This window comes from Labrus bergylta, chromosome 12 (assembly GCF_963930695.1).
Source record: "Labrus bergylta chromosome 12, fLabBer1.1, whole genome shotgun sequence".
Classification (NCBI taxonomy): Eukaryota; Metazoa; Chordata; class Actinopteri; order Labriformes; family Labridae; genus Labrus; species Labrus bergylta.
The window spans coordinates 10,498,855-10,512,208 of NC_089206.1; the positions used below are offsets into that span (position 1 = coordinate 10,498,855).

Genomic DNA, 13,354 nt, shown 5'->3' on the forward strand with positions numbered 1-13,354 from the left:
CTCTGTGTTAGGGTTTTGGGGTAAGGGGATTAGACTTCAGCAGCACTACACTGGCCCCCTTTTCTGTCATATCTCTGTTATAGATTTGGACATGGTTTCCCCTTTAACTTGTCCATTCTCTCCATAATCTATTTTTTTAATTTTCATAGAAAGCATCATTCTTTTAGGCCGCTCTGTTATTATTTTATTTTCCCAGGGTCTTTTGTTTTATTGAAACGTTTCCCTGCTTGTTGCCATGAGCAGTGTGAGGGGGCTAATTGCATTTCCAGCAACCTTGTTAATGACAACGTTGTAATGGCTTTCAGCTATTATTGAATTGACTTTTTCAACATTGCCATTTTAGTTTACACAACTGCCATTTGCTTAAAAGCTTTGCCTCTGTACTTCTGGGCAGGCTGGCATGGTTTAATATGTGCATGTGATAACAGGTTTAATGCCGGGAGTTAAATATGTTTCCACAAGAGTCCATGGGGGCAGATTTGTCAAGTGCGTTTGGCATCAGTGCCGTGCATATAATTTAATGAAGAGTGCAGGTGTCACTGTTGTTTATCAATAGAAAATGTACTTAGGAGGATGAGAAGCTGAAAGCACCAAAGGTCCATTAGAGGAGGTTATTTTTTTAATTTTAAAGTATGTACTCATTTTGAAAGAAATGCGAAGATTAATTTAAATCAACCATCAAATGCGAAAATGTTGTTTTTCTCTCGTGGGAGACTTAATTTTACAGTAAGTGCTAAAATGGTGAATGTGTTAGCATTTTAACATTTGTTTCCACGGTTAATGTGCATCATCACAAACTGAAATACACGGGAAAGTCATTTAATATGAACATTGCATTTTTCTTTGTGTCCACCATAGCTAACACACTGACACACACACACACACACACACACACACACACACACACACACACACACACACACACACACACACACACACACACACACACACACACACATATATATAAAGCTCTTGGCTCAAAACTCCTTGTTTCATAAAAATTAAGTTCCGTGCAATAAAGCCTGAAAAAGAGCAGGGAGCAAAGTGAAGTAATGACTACTGACAAGACAGTCCGAGACTGTTCTGGAAAATGTGGTTCAGGTTTCACCTCTCTCCTACGCTGTTTCTTTATTCTCTGTTTCCTTCAGTAATTGGTTGAAAAGAAAATAAAAGCTCTCGATGATGTTACAGCATGTTCTTATATCACTTTTTTTCTGAGTGGCTATTGAGACTTAGAAAAGATTAGCCATACTTTTGTATTCTTTGAGAATCTTAAAACCTTGAAAGCTGAATGTATTCTTTTTCGTTGCTTTTCAGCTTTTTGTTTGGTAATTTATTATTATGTTAACACCGCAGGAATAGTTGTATATGTGCATATGGGTGTTGTTTTGTCGAGGTGCTCAATTCCTTGTGGTGTGAACAGTGTGTGTGTGTGTGTGTGTGTGTGTGTGTGTGTGTGTGTGTGTGTGTGTGTGTGTGTGTGTGTGTGTGTGTGTGTGTGTGTGTGTGTGTGTGTGTGTGTGTGTGTGTGTGTGTGTGTGTGTGTGTGTGTGATTGACAGCGGTGCCTGTTGGGTGTGACAGTGTGACAGAGTGTCCTGATCCCTCGGCTGGCCCTGCATCACCACATTTCCCCCACTTCACTCCCTTCATCTTCCTCTCTGTATTTATCTTACTCTTCATTCCACTGGGCAAATATGTCTCGGTTGTCTTAACTTCCTGTCTTTTGTTATTGTCCTCAAAGTGTTTTATCGCCATTAGCCATCCCACCATCTCAGTCTAATCCTTCTCCTTCATTCATTGTCACCACGGGACTGCTGCAGAGGACAGCAGAGAGAGTACATGTAGTCCTCAGAACAGCTGGGTTATGGTAATGTTTTCCCTCTTCAACCTTGTACCCTGGTTTTTGTACCAAGGTATAAATGGATAGAGAGAATAAAAAAGGAAAAACATTGGTTTTGTCAGCGTCAAAACCCCATCAGGAGGTCCTCCAGTTTCCCAGTGCTGCAGCTGGGTTTGAACAGGACTCATGCGCCTGATCTGCTCTTGCTGAGCAGTTGTCTGCTTGGCTCTCTCTTTCCAACTGACTAACCATTCTTTCCACACGCTGGGCGATTTAAAGCTTCACTGATAAGATGATGGGCCTCAGGTGTGTCCAAGTCCAAAGCAGGATTTATTCTTCTGTATCAGGGTGTTGTCTAGTCTCTGGAAGTTCTGTCAGATGTGACCTGCATCTCCAAAAAGATACAAATAGAGTACAGGGGTATTATATGAAGAAAGGCTGTTTTTAGTAATGCCAGAGAAATGCTGATTTGTGATCAGAAAAAGCTTGTCATTGTTGAGCTGTAAACCCAATTGCTCTGGGAAGTTTTTTTTTTAGCATTATTCCCATCCTAGTATTCATGAAAAGGATCTTACTGATGTAACTTAACTTTTAATCTGAAATGAGATCATTTAAGGCTGTGTTGAAGGAATACATATCTGGAACCTTCCATCAAAATCTTTGACAATTGAGTAAATCTTGATCTAACTACTCTCTGCTTGGTAAATCCATTGAGTAAATAAGGTTAGTGAGCAAAATAAAATACAGTCAAATTGATGAGACCATCAATCTGCAATGTTTCCCATTTTAAAAGATAACAAAAAGCTTTGGCTAACATTAAGGCTTTTTTATTTGTAAGCTGATGTTTGATTTTAGAAAAGAGAGATATGAAATGTGTGGAATGATCACAGATTTGTAAAAACAATTACATATACTATGGTAGCTATCATTAAGGAGAGCACCTTTCAGCATCGGCTGGATGATGATAATTTATTATTATAATGACGAGGTGGTAACAAACCTGCGATCGTGTTAAATTCTACTACTACCGCATCAGAAGCTATAGCAGGACCACTGGAAAACCTTAACAGAGGTGTTTTAACTGTGAATCATCTGCAGTGTTGTTTTGGAAAGGCATCTTCCTTTCCTCCTCCTGATCCTCCTTCAGCACAGGAGCTGTCCCAGGTGCTGAAATGAACAGCCACCGTCACTCTTTTGCTGGCTCTGAAGCTGTTGTGTGACCAAGTTGTTGAACAGATAATCCACAAGTGGTTTGATGAACCTCTAGCTTAAAGTATTAACTGAACTCTGTGGTTGTCACGTACTGAAAGACAACACATTGTTGAAATGTCTCCATGGATCTATTCAACACAACTTGACAGTGACGACTTTATCAAGTTGGCACAATTCTACATGAAAGTTATTTTTGACTCAGTGAATAATTTAGATGATAAATACAAAAAAAAACAACATCTTCACCCATAACTACGTATCGTCAGGTTAACTATCCTGTTGTGGTGAGTTACATGTGAATTGCCTCCCAGTGCTTTTAAATTACATGCCGAATATGACTCGGTTAACACCCACATGTAAGTGTGTGGAAGGGGGAACACAAAGTTTTCTGAGATTGGCCTTATGAGCTGCATTCTCCAACATCAAAGAGGAACAAATAAGTGACATTATGAAAATGAATGAATAAATACTTTGTTTGCTTTAACCCTTGTGTGTTTGTGAGTGTGAGTGTGTGTGTTTGTCTTTCTTCACCTCTTTTTCCCGCACAAGGTGCAACATTGTTTCATTTCAATCACCTACATTCACATTTCTGCTCACACCTCTCTGCTCCCACATTCCCACACATTTTAACCTCTGTCTTGCAGGAACCACTCTGTACTTCTGTACACGCTAACAAAGGTGCAAATTGGGAGCGGGGTACAACAAATAAATAGCTTTGCCTGTGTGGCTCCTTATCACAATCGATGAAGATGTTGAAAAGATTCTCTGCTAAGAGGGCTTTAGAAATGATTTTTGAAGCGAGAGAAGCTTTGGAAGGTGATTAAGAGGAAGATTTGTCAGAACATGAGGATCACATTTCTGTCAGAGTCTGACAGTGATTTTGAAGAATAGGATGGGACTGACCATCAGCCACAGGCCATCCACATCTATATCTGTTCATTGGGGCTTGTACATAGTTAATACTCTTTCATGGGGTTTATTTCATTCAACTTGCTCAGTATGTTAATCCATACTTGAACTCTTAATTAAAATCGGGGCTGTTTATATCCTGCTGAGTTTAGTTTCCATATGAATAGCTTTTGAGAAGCTGCTGAGTGTTAAAGGTTTCTGCACAATCTAGTGCCACTGATATGCAGTCTTTAGTCTAGTCTTAGAAGTGACATGACATTTTGCAACCATTTTGACCATAATTCAGTGTGCCCCCATGAATGCAACTGAGTGTAGATCGGCTGATGAATGCTACACAGTTTCTAATAACGTTTCCTTTTAAATGAACACGAGTCACAATTGCTGTTTCCAGGATTTTGTACATGTATTTACACTGCCAATTATAAAGCTGAACTAAAAGCATTGACCTTTACACCTTTCCAACATAGATTTGAGTAACAATTTGTCGTGTGTTAGCAAAACAAAAGAAGGGAACGATTTATGTTCAACATTAGCATAATGTAAAATTCTAATATGTTCCCCACACAGGATAAGCAGAACACTGTTCGCTCTTCCTGAATGAATAGTTTGGAGATGCACAGTCTAGCCTGAGGCCTATGTAATTCTGCATCTCATGCTCAAACCTAGTCTTCATTATTAAGGTTTTATAGAGAAGCCGGAGGCCCGAAATAAGAACATTCCGTATGAATATTTTGGTGCTTGTATGAAATAGAAAGCAATAAACAATTATTAAAAAATGCAATGAGTCACCAAGACATTTGAAAGCTATTTTGTGGTACATGTGCTCAGACAGAGATGATTGCACTGGATTAATTTTGTCATGATATTTATTGCAATAAGAACTCTGAAAATGTGGATTACAAGATATTGAAATAATGTGCTTGTGCTGGTAAACCTTGAGGTTGTCTACTTCTCTGAGTTTGAGCTGTTTGTCCTCGTCTGTCATCCTCTGACTCAAAGCAGAACAAAGTGTTTGTCTGTGTCAGTCATCCAGGTCATGGTAAATCGAAGCTTGATCCAAAGGCAACTGGACTCAGTTGAGGATCTTGAACTAAGTCCAGTTGCCTTTGGATCAATCTTCGATTTATACACCAAGGGGTTCAAACTGGGCTAACACTACCAATATAAAATGATGTCAACAGAAGTATTTCTGTTAGAAATAACCTCCAAGAACATGGCACAAAGAGGAAGAAGAAGATAGAAATAAGATGTTTAGAAGAGCTTGATTAATTGAGAAAAAAAAAACCCAGCAGGTTTAAAAAAAGAACACTCCCACTCATTTGGTACAATATCAAACTTTAAAGAACACATTTTGTTGTTGGCGCTCTCTTTGTTTTGATATTGATGTTTTTTGTCAGTTCCTGCAGTGTGTGTGTGTGTGTGTGTGTGTGTGTGTGTGTGTGTGTGTGTGTGTGTGTGTGTGTGTGTGTGTGTGTGTGTGTGTGTGTGTGTGTGTGTGTGTGTGTGTGTATGCTGCTATAAAACACATGTCAATACTTGATTTCCTTCAGGATGAAACGCTGTGTTTTAAGAGAGTGTCACCTGCAAAATATTTGTTTTGAAGCAGATTGGACACTCTTCATCTCTGTTTTTCACACAAACAATCTCTTTGATGGCGGATGTGCTGTTAGGTTTATGAAAGCTGTGGACAGGAAGAGTGTTTCATCTGTTTAGACGATTCAGGAGTATAGATATGAGGGTGTTTTACTTGCTTTTAGTTTAATGGCAACTCTTAACCATTGTGTTTTTGAATACTGTAATCAGACTCGCTCCAGCCTAACTGCTTATCATGTCGGATTTTCTAAGAGATCCAACAACACAAAACACGGGATATAATGATTTAGTATTTTTGAAGTGTAACATAATCAGACATTAGGTTAGTGGCCCTGCCAAAAGAATACAAGTGGATGTGACTATTACTACTTAATGTTCCCCTTTGTTTCTTTTGAAGCTATCATCCTCCTCTCGCTCTTCTTTCATTTTGTTTGCCTTCCACTTCATACAAAAGATTTATCAACTGTTTTCACTTTAAGCTAACCAGCACTCATGCCAGATTCTGCATGTGGTATTTACCAAGACTGTACCTAAGAAAGGAAACAAAGAGGCTATGGAGAAAAATGGCAACGACCAAATAAAGATAGGCCAAGGGTAAAAAAAGGAGAGGGGGAAAATAAAACTGTGGGACAGGAAAACAAAAAAAAAAGGGAGAAAAATATCCCATGGACAGGGGGAGAGGACAGAGGGTGCCACTGCTCCTCATCCACTGTCTGATCTGTGGGTGGCAGTGATGACTGATGGAGAAGCACTCTAACTGAAGGTCATATCCGAAGCCCTGCCATTTTAGACTGCCACTGTCACAGGGGAAAGGATAAATAAAGCTCACATAGTCGTGCCTATTCACCCCACTTTCTCTGTGGGTTTGTCAGTGCAGGAGGACTCAGAGCGAGGAGAGATGTGGCAGAAAATGGAAGACAGGAACGCCAATAGATGATTTAGAGTCGTCTAAGTACGATTTATGTTATCGTCCTTGTTTTTTCACCAAAGACATTCATATACTGTCATCCCAAGATTAATATTCGATTTTAATAACAAAGACCTGATCCTCCTTGTTATTCCTTCTCCAAGCGTTTAATACAGCACATTTGATGCTTCAAATGACACATTTTTAAAATGCGCTCTTGTTATTTAATGATTTGTCTGTCCTCCAGACATCGCCACAATAGAGACAGCCAGTGATGGATAATGAAAGGATAGCTTCGCTTCAAATCCAGCTAAGTAGGATTTTGGTTATCAGTGTGATTATTTTTTACAAGAGAGAACAGACAGCAGTAGCAATTACATAACCATTTGTCATCAAATCCTGTAGAAACCAATTCCTGGAGGGGAATAAACTACAGCAGAAAGAATGTTTCTGAGTTTGTCTTTGCCCAGACTGTCACAAGGCTTAAAGACTGAAGTCTGTCACTGCTCCAACGTCCCTCTAGTCTGGCTTGGACTCAGAGCGATTGGTCTGGCGCTGGATCCAGAGCTGGAGACTGAAGGTTCAGACAGGGTTGTTATCCCCCAGGCAGGGCAGAATTCTCATGGCCAGATGACCTCGCTGCCCAGACTCTAATATCTGATCAAGAACCATCTGCTGAGGCTGCCAGGGCCCACATGCTCCCCATGCCCCTGACCTCTCCAAGGAGAGCCCAGTGGGAAATCAAGCGATCAACAGGCTATTTGAATGATTCTGATCGCCATTTGGAAAGAAATGTAACACATCAAAATGGTTCTATCGCACGGATGGCCATTTTTGCTGCTGCATTTGTATAGAAAGTGTTTAGCTCATCCTGCTCCCTCATTCTGGTCCTGTCTCCCTCCTTACCCTCCATGCCACACATTTTTTTGCAGTTTTTTATCCCTAAATTTGTGTGACAACATTTTAGACTCCTTTGTTGTACCTCTTGACCTGCCTATGTGCATTTAGAATGTGACCACTTTATTTTATTTTTTACTTTAGCTTCTATGACACTCATGCCTTCTGGTTTAAATGCTGTCGTTATGATGGCACACAGTGTTTGATTTTGCCACAACATGATGTTCTTTATCAGTGGACATGTACGAGAATAACCATGAACGCATTAGAGGAAGTGTGCAAACAAAATGTATCCAATGTGCAGTTGATATGAAGTTTTAATGGCCTGTGCGAACACTTTCTGCTCCTGCTGTGTGTCGTGCAGCAGCGTTGGCCAGGCCCTGATAACAGTTGGTTAATGGGTAATGTGCCACACAAGAGTGATGCTGCACTTTCTGTTTTCATTTTGTTGCTGTAGTGCAGTAATTAATCCAGCTGAACCCTTTGTGCTCACAAAATAAATGCTTTCCATTTTCATTAATAGACAACTCATTAGTACATAATGAGCAAGAAGGCAGCACTCCCTGCGCTCCCTGTGCCGCACGTAGCAGATGAGCATGCGCTACACTCGGCTAATTAAAACCCAGGATTATGTTCTGTCTTTTTGTTTTCTTCTTTAGAGGCAGAGCACAGGCGCACGCTTTTAAAACATGAGTTTAATGAATCATGTTATGTACACAAGTATTTTGCATAACAGAGAAAAAACATGAATATAACTATTTAGGCCATTTGCACTGTATTTGTGAATGGTCTCTCTAGCATTTCCTGCAACAACCTGCTGTTACAAATGGCAAAGTGTTGGTTAAAACAAAGTAGTAAGTTTTGTGTTATAACTCATAAATGATTTGAATTAGTTCAGCTCAGTTCTAAATTTTACACCCATTCATCTTTTTTAATGTTTATAAAGAAAGTTGCAGCCAGAGGTTACATCTTCCTGTTCAAACTATAAATGTGTTGTCAGATCTAGAATAAATTTAATGTGGGCATTAGGGCTGCGCAGTAAATCGTGATTTTTATTGTTTATCGGGAAATGAGCCTTTGCAATAAACATGTTGGGAAAGTCTGAATTTATCACAATACATAAAAAACACTTAATGTAGTGAAGCAATGCTCTCTCACTCAGCATGTGAACACTTAACCTGTTTATAATGGCCATGCTTTCACACCAGTTTGATGGAGTCAGATAAAGATAAAGATAAACTTTATTGATCCCCCATGGGGGAAATTTTTGCATTACAGCAGCTCAAGAAAACAGGAAACATGAAGCTAAAGCTAGCTATCAGCTACTCTCAGATGAATTTACTGTTAAAAAAAACGCTTTTATTTATTTATTTGGAATTATAAGGCACATGTTGCGATCACAGGTGATCTGTAACACAAGAAGAAAAGCAGACAGACATTGACACTGTGAGTTATAGCTAATATGCACTCGCAATTCAGATTGTTATCGCAACATTGAATAAGGTTGTCACACATTCCAGGCCTACATGTAGTCTTGAAGAGATGAAACATTTCCCACTATGAATATTCAGGATGTATTATCCTCAGGTTCCATGCAGACATATAACTCATGTACATTGATGTTGGGAAATGATTAGCTCTTAGATGCTTTTGCAGAAAGTCTGAATCCTGTCCTATCGTGTGTGATTTCATGTGATTTATTTAACTCATCTGCGAGGAGCTGTACCATCACTAAGTCCTGCTAGAATCATTAACATCTAGGTCAATGGTAACAACTTACCGGTGTCACCATCCATCACATAGTAGCTTCTGACACTGTCCACCAGTGAGAGTGATTAACAGATGAACAACTACATTGTTGGAATTTGTCCTAATTACATTATAGAGACGATAAATCAATAGTGGTTAATCATCTGAAGACAGCCACATTTGTTTCCACTGCAGTCTTCCCACTTTACTGCACACTTTATTCTACAGCTCACATCCAGCTACATAAATGAATATATTTTCATTCCTGTGCATACACTAAAGCAGCGATTTCTATCATAGAAACAATGCATCCATGCATGTGCTTTTGCTGCAGCTTACAGCGATGATCAGCTTTTCATTTGTCCTGATGAAGCGATGATTAGCAGAACGGATTTCTCACTTCATGATGGGGATAAAATCGAAGCCAATTTCTGGCTGTAATTAAAACTATTCCCAGAGGCGACTGCTGGAAGGCCACAACTTTAACAGGTCAATAGACGACAGGTTTCCAATAGCAGTCTAATTCAATCAGGCTAGGATGAATAGTGTATGTTAAGGATCAGTGGTTGATTCCCTCCTGCATACATATACTGCATTTTTCAGTACCAGAAAGCAAGCATGAATCTACTCATCATCTGTAATAGTGTATCTGCAATGTGTGATTCCATTGGCTGCTTGGGTTGATATGAACTTGCTTCAATTCTTTTTATTTATTGATACGAATGGTAAACGGCTCTTGCTCCTTCATAACATCAGAGTTAATGACCCGCAATCAACTGAAGGTCTCTAAAATCCAACTGTTACAGCTTTAGAAAAGCATAGCAGAAACTACTTTATAATATGTTTTTCTAATTTCATACAAAAGCTTTTAGAGATCTTAAATTTTTAGCTCTGCAGTCAACCCCTTAGAAACAGATGATCTGCACCATTTGCATGTAAAAACTATCCAGCTGTCCTCACATTAGGGGTCAATCTCCAGAAACGAAAAAAGTATCTGTGACAGCAGTCAAGGTTGAAACTATAAATTAGAAAAGACAAAAGGAAGACGAGTGAAGAGGGTAGAATCCAGGAAATTTGCACCTGAGAGATACTATTTTTGAAGCTGCTCTCATCACCGCTGATCATTGTTCTCACTATCATCATTAACTAAAGTCAAATCCATCACACGCTGTTTATAGCTTCAATCTAGTCCTGTGCAGGTGTGCCTATTCTTCATTTAGACATGCAGTACGAAAAGAAAGAAGGAGCTCGTTGGTCACAGAAGAGAAAGCATTCTCAATCAAGTTGAAGCTTGCCTTGCATATAATGTTCTCTATTTTGATTCCCTCATGTGACAGATGGTACAAAATGTGCCACACTGTGCAAAAAAGTGCTGACAACAGACTGACGCTGATAATCATCAGTGGCACAAAGTCTTTGTCAACTTTCTCAACACAGTAATGGTTCATTGTAGTTACTGGTCTGGCGCTTTGGTTGTTGGTAAAATTGCTTGCTACCCACTTAGCACATCCAACCACAGTAACCAAAATGTGGAATATAATGCAGAAGTTGATTTTAAGATTTGGTGTGGTGACAAATCCTCACTGGTAAAAATGAATGGAATTTTAACGAAACTTTTCCCACTTTTTAGTTTTCAACCAATTAACAGTTGAAATAATTATCTGTCTGTTAAGCTTACACCGTTTCTTTCCCAAATTAAACCTTCTTGGTGACTGAGTTTTCGGTGACAAACACATTGGGGTTTAAATTTGCCGCTAGTAAATACATGAGGACATCCAGTATCACAGAGTTTCAGAATGACTGCCTGTCTGTTTTTGGGAACCATTAATGCTTCTTTCTTTCATTTATAATCCATCTTAACATTACTTGATGGAAGATCTTTTTTTCTCTGTAGATGTCAGTCAAGCAGAGAACCTCTTTCTGCTTCAGTGGTTCTTACAGAAAATATTGTCTTTGATTTAGTGTCATTTCCCTCCTCTGCTCATTGTTTTTCTATCGTTTTAATCAAAGAAGAGTACATGGGGATAATAGAATTGAATGAGTTATGAATGTTATAAATGTCAACACAAATATTCTTTAACCAAACGCTATTAGAATGACTCAAATCGGACTTGGTCATTGTTTTCTGCATGACTATTAATTTTGTATTGCATCGAAGTCTAATTGTTAGAGGCTACATGTCTGCCTAAAAGAATGATGACTCTTCTTTTTATCAGCCTTTATCTCCTAGCTCTCTTATCCTCTTTCTTCCATATTCTTTGAGAGTGAAATGCTTCATTTCTGAATGGAAATTCAAACGACTTCTGAGAATGTTTATTTCTCTGTTACATAATTGCATCTTTAAGGTCTAGCTTTATGTCCTTGGGTATCTTTTGGCCACTCTTAACTTTACTCGGCTTGCATGCATACTTTGCAGTGTGAAACCTGTATCGACATATGGCCTGCTTTACATATAACTCAAACCCACAGGAGCAATGCTGTGGGAGCATTGGCACATCAGAACACCACTCACATATTCACTGCAAATTAGTCTCCAAATCCATATAAGCCACTGATAGCTGGGAAGACATGCACTAATCAATGATGGGTGGGGGGGAGGGGGTTTCTTTACCCCCCCTAAACAGCAGAGTTATTTATGTGTGCTAAAACTAATCAGCAGGGTGTATCTGCTCTGAACCCAGTAAGTTCTAAACAGGGAAGTAGTGCAGTCTTACGATAATCACTTTAAAACTGTTATAATAAGAGAACATGTGACCACATTTTCTTAAAAATTACCCCTTGCCCAATATATCATTCCAGTGTGCACAGAGAGAAAGAGACACACGGTGTAGCACCCTGCTGTGTACTGCAGGTAACTGTGCATCAGGCTAATTAATTAATCCATAATAAACGTTATGCCTTGTTATATCAAATTAAATCACGGCTATGTTGTGCTGTCTTTGATTAAGCCTCCCAACATCTACTGCACAAATTGACATGTGCTGTTTACCACACTGTCTTGAACTCAATGGTAGATTTTAAATAACTTGAAAAATGTTTTAACAGCGGCACTTTGTTGAGCTCCTTATGGGCCGCACAAATCCAGCTTTAAGTGCGTGTAAATCTTAAGAGGTGCTGGAATGAATGAAGCGCGTGTCTGATGCCCACCAGTTACCTGCCACGGCTGCTGTCTTAGCTGTTCAAACTTGTAAGACTCGTGGTTTAGGCTTTCATTATAATCCCTGCAAGCTTCAAATACATGGACAGATCCAATGGGTTCTGAAACACTCTTACATAACAGTTTGGATTTTTTGCCTCAATTCACAGCTGTATAGTCTGGCACAGACTCTGCTGAGGAACAGTTGTGTAACTTTTGAACTGATGTTGTTTGTTGTAATATGTGAATGTTCCACAGAAAGACGATGACAGTTTTGTGAAAACAAGCGACTGAAACATATCGGCAAACCATTCTCAAGAGCCCTGCATTTTGTTTGAAATGAGTTAGTTTAAAGCACTCCACCTGCAGGAATTAGACAGGTTTTCTTATAATAGGTAGACGTTGGAAATAAATTCCAGGGTATTTTAGTTAGCGCATGCAAAATAGGCCTGAAAGTCTTTGGGAAATGTTCAGCCTAAATGTTTTGGCATACGAAAGCCTTTCTTTTACATAATAAAAGACTTAAAGAGCAGGCAATGGGCCAGTAATAGTGACACGTCTGGTAATATTTTATCATCTATGTGGACATTCTGCAGGTCTTAACAGTTGTGAGAGTTTGTAAGCCTTTGGGGTGAGAAGGAAATGGACCAAGGATTTTCTTTTAGTGATAAGGCTGACTGCGCTGGGCTGTGGGAGTGCTTCACTAACTAATTATTTGAAGCCTCCTCTCAGATTAGGGTCGACGTTCAGAGCTTATGGACAGTCGCATAGCAGACAATCAGACCATGTAATAACCAGAAGGCCAATATTTGTTCAAATCCACTGTAACACCTCACAAAACAAAAGTGTGTAAAGCCCTAATGCTCAGTCCAATCCCACGCCACACTGCCTTGATAAACACTGATGCCACCCCCACAATGGGCACCATCTTTATTCTGGCAATTAGGAAGAGCTTTGGATTATCGCTTCTTCAGTCCAGCACTCCACAAATCCACCTGGATTCAATTATTCCCCTCCCATGTCTGTGGCCATTTGGGCTTTTCGGGCACTTGGCCAGGAGAGAAATTGTTCTGTAGGATTTCAGTTGCTGAAAGTACAAAGTTAAAAAA

The 13,354-nt window shown here is 39.4% G+C and overlaps 1 protein-coding gene across 1 annotated transcript in view; it reads left to right on the plus strand.

The window, feature by feature from the left end:
- The window catches only part of LOC109992345 (cadherin-4), a 211,861-nt gene that overhangs the window by 77,761 nt on the left and 120,746 nt on the right, over positions 1–13,354 (plus strand). The gene's annotated exons all lie outside the window — the stretch shown is intronic.